Raw genomic sequence first — 4,362 nt, forward strand, 5'->3', positions numbered from 1 at the left:
CCCATTCCAAACGTGAGTACCCCAGGCCATTTCCGCTACAATACGTTTAAGTTTGTTTGGAGCATCAATCCAAATCCGAATCAATCCAAAAAGTCGACTTTTGTCCTATGTTGGACACGACATTAGGACAAAATTCCGACATTATGGAAACTAAAAACGCTCTTGCGTCCGTTTACGTTAAACAGGTATATATACTGATTTCTGATTTATTTTTCAGACTACGTGTACTTGTTATGATATTCTTATCTTTCCTGGGTCTCAGTCAAAGTGTGAAGTACAAATTTTGAACATCGTTTACTTCATTACGTTTCGGCTAGACAACAGCGCTATCATCAAATTTAAAATTTACACAAACTACAAACACCACTATTAAACACAATTAAAACATGTTGTATAAAAACTATAATTTATAAAGTGTTAAAACATTCATTAGTTTTTGAGGGAAAAAATCCTTCCTTTTTTATTATAAGTTAAATACTGATAAGAAATAGAACAACCGCACACCTCTTTACGAACGATCAAATTTACTCCGGCTGACTCAACTAAACTTTACCACTTTATTATGGCAAAACATCAAAGAAGTTGCATCCAGTAAAGGCGTCTAAGAATTTCATGACCTGTTTGCTTTGCAGTAATGAAGTTCTTGAAGTTTTAAGTTTTTCAAATATCCAGGTGTACTCAGTCAACTTCTCCCGATATTAAGTTTACATTAATAACTCGGTTCGTATTAATATACAACCTGACTCGGATCTTGGCAGGTAAATCAAATTTAAATTTATGCAGAGCATAATACTTTGGATTTAAATTGGAATGTTGTAACTTTAAGAAAATTTGAATTCGAGTGTTGCCATACAAAGCTATAATTCGCAAAGGGAAGCGAATTTAAATATGATGGCTATCAAGCGAAGACTGTCTTAAGAGACTCGTGAGATTGCTTCATGTCGCAACTTTCTTGTAAATGGTGAAAATTTCTAATTGCGCATTTTCCTGACTTATCCAGAAATAGCATGTCTGTTGGAATATGTAAAAATGTGATATCCAGTATTTATTTACACACTTAGTTCTTCCGCTTAAATAAAACTTCCGCGTAAATTAAAAAATTTGCTTCTATCGTATATATTTGGGCAATTAAAACATCTATCTTCGATTTCAAAGTATGTGGTCAATTTTGCAATTAAAAACAGTGTTGCGTGTAGTGGACTGTATTTTGTTAAAGAACTTTTATTTCGTTAAAGTTAAAATTGTACAATATATGATGGCGACTACTTCGTTAACCACACTTGATCGCTTCCTCGTGGTTTTTCTACGATCTCTTCTTCTTCACTCGGGTGCGGTCGCGTCCCTGTTGCCGCTGTTGTCACTTTGTCCGAACAAACAGTTTGATATTAAAAATTATCGTTCTGTTGAATACTTCCATTGCTTTTCGTATATTGAGAATTAAGGAAACTGTCCACATTTTGTTATTTCAAAACTACCTCTTATTTACATGGTGGCACATTCTTAGACTTTGCTTTAACGAACTACTTAAAAAGAAAAGTAATTTAAATAGAACTCTGCTTTTGTTCAATACTAGAAGGCAATTTTATGCAGGCTTGAATTCATAAAATAGTTGATCAAAGATCACATTAACAAAGCGGCTGAACAGCTATTAAAGTTCGACATCGCTCTTAGAAGTTTCGAAAAGTTTTCTTGTTAGCAATACGTACTGGTGTTACTTGTATAAGTTAGGAAAATTATTATGTCAATTTAATTTCTGTTATTGGCTATATCAAGGAAGTGGAAAACTTTAATGGCTTATATTCGATTTAAGTATCGGTATTTTAATTTAGCTGTGAAATACAGTGTATTGACTATTTACAACGGATTTGTTCTCAGTTGTAATTGAAATCGTGCAAAGCGCTTTAGATCATCAGTTATGCGAAATTTAAATCCTGCGTCTTCGTTTGCTACTTTTAGAGCGACAGCAGGAAAATACGTAATACAGTCTTATATTTCGTGTCCTCGTTTATTTATATAAAATATCATAAAGTTCCAACAGTTTTCGTCTTCCCAACATGAAGAAGAACGCCCCTACAATAACGGTAAAGAGCATCATTTGTAACTCTCTGGAATAACAATGGGATCTCATTCGAGCAGTTCGGCTTAATTTATCAAAACACAAAATTACCTGGCGGTATACCAATTTAAATGCGGACGCATTCAATTGTTTGACGAATGCGAAATTATAATTGCACTCTGTCAAGTGTCGCCATCAGTTCGATTAATTGGTAAAGTTTTACTTTATCTATAAGTTGTTTCGGTTTTTGTATTATTTGCCAGTTACTTTGATACTTGCAATATTTTGTTCCATTCATGTTCCTTAATTTTATTTACTTGGGAGTTACATATCATATTCAGTGGGATTCAAGCAAACAGCAGTAGTTCATGTAAGTGGTAGTTAGTTAATTTAGGAGCTAGGAATTAGCTATTTGCGTTCTCCAAAGTTTCGCCCTGCTATTCTATTAATTTTCCTTAACAGCTTCATTTCCATCTCTATTATTGTTACAGGTAAACTATATTGACTCAATATGAAATATGATTAAAGTTCCATGATTGGACAGACATGTAGGAATTCTATGAATGAATCTAAGCAACATGGATTGTTTGAATTTTTCTGAAATTTTTATTCTCCAGATTTTGCTACTTGAGTTGGGTTTGTTGTGGAAGTTTCAAAACTCATCGATTAACAGCTACATTCTTTGAATCTTCTTGAAGCAAATAATTCTGGTACAAGGACAAGAAGAATTTCTACATTTACTGAATAAAGTAAGACGTTAATGGATCACATTTTTTTATGGGAATCTGAACAGAGCCGAGCGTTTTTTGATACAGTTTATTTCAGAGCTACTACTTAATAGGCCAGGAGGATTACAGATTGGTATGCCTGTAACGTGACGTAACTTAGATAACTATTGGAATAGCTTGGGAATGGTATACCTATTGAAAATATTGAGGTGCGCCAGCTTGAAAACAGCTGTACTATTTGCGAAAACAACGAGAAAGTGAAAAAAATGCGAAAATCGCGTTTTTTTTAGGAAACAATCGCATATAACTCGGTAAGACTGCCTTTTTGGAGAAAAAATGATACGCTTATAAATTTGTTTAGAAATTAAGTACAGAAAAAGTAGATACAAAAGAAGGTAATTTTAAATTATTTATTTTCTTGATTCCCTGGCGGAAAGTACGTACTTTCGCCTCTGTTTTCGATGGCAAAAGCTTTACTTTTGCCCATTACAAATTTTCTTCATCCCGTGTGCAAAGTAATAATTTTCGCAACGCACGCTGACAGCTTGACTGTTGGCTTGATGATGAAAAATTCAGCTATCAGCTGACCGTTTTCACATTTTCAGAGCCTTATTTTTTCAAAACTTTGTACTTTTCCCTGCTAGTTTACACCGAGGGTCAAGAAAAATGGTACACGGTACGCGAGACGAAAGTCGAAGGCCTGCCACTGCGTGCATGACGTCCTCGGCTTTGCCTCGAGCGTCAAGTGCAAGCAGTCGCGGAACTTCGACTTTTTCTTTCTCAAGCATAAAATGAGTAACCCTGTACTTAACTGCAATATGAAACAAGACAGACAGTTTTTGCATAATGCAAATGTTAACTAACCTACCTGGAAAAAAATATATTTTTTAAATTTTGTGTCTAGCTCAAAGTTATTAGTCTGTGTAGCGGAATTTTCGAGCTGGAAAAATTCGGAAAGAAAAGAAAAATAGTCCTCCCGATTTTTTTTGCCCCCTCGCAAATAGCTTCGCATACTTTTTAATTTAAGAGCCAACATTTTCAAACTTTTGAACATCCCTCAAACAGTTATTTATAATTGAAAAATGGTTAATACAGCAATTGTATATGATAGTTCTTGAAGAAAAAATTTTCATAACTTTGAGCCTGACACAACATTTAAAAACATATTTTTTTCCAGTTAGGTTAGTTAACAAATGCATTATGCAAAAACTGTCGGTCCGATCTTAATGGGCCTTGCGCTCTCGTTTTGTATTGCAACCAAGTACTTTCCTCTAAACGTATGGCGTGATTGGCATACCTCGATATTGTCAATAAGTGTACCATTCCCGAGCGATTCCAATAGTTATATAAGTTACATCACATTAGAGCCATGTTTAAACAATTCGTCGTAGGTAATTCTCCTGGCCCATAATACGACTGGGCAAATTCAAGCTATGATATTTCATTAACCGTTGAGAATTCAGGAAAAGAGAGAAGAATAATTTTGCTTGAAATCAGCCATATAATTCACATTCGATCTCTCTAGAATACCTTGGCGAACACCGTATCCGGATAGGATGTGAAAGTATGAAAGTAAAT

This window comes from Dendroctonus ponderosae, unplaced genomic scaffold (genome assembly GCF_020466585.1).
Source record: "Dendroctonus ponderosae isolate FM_Combo_2020 unplaced genomic scaffold, Dpon_F_20191213v2 Dpon_F_20191213_2, whole genome shotgun sequence".
In the NCBI taxonomy this organism is placed as follows: domain Eukaryota; kingdom Metazoa; phylum Arthropoda; class Insecta; order Coleoptera; family Curculionidae; genus Dendroctonus; species Dendroctonus ponderosae.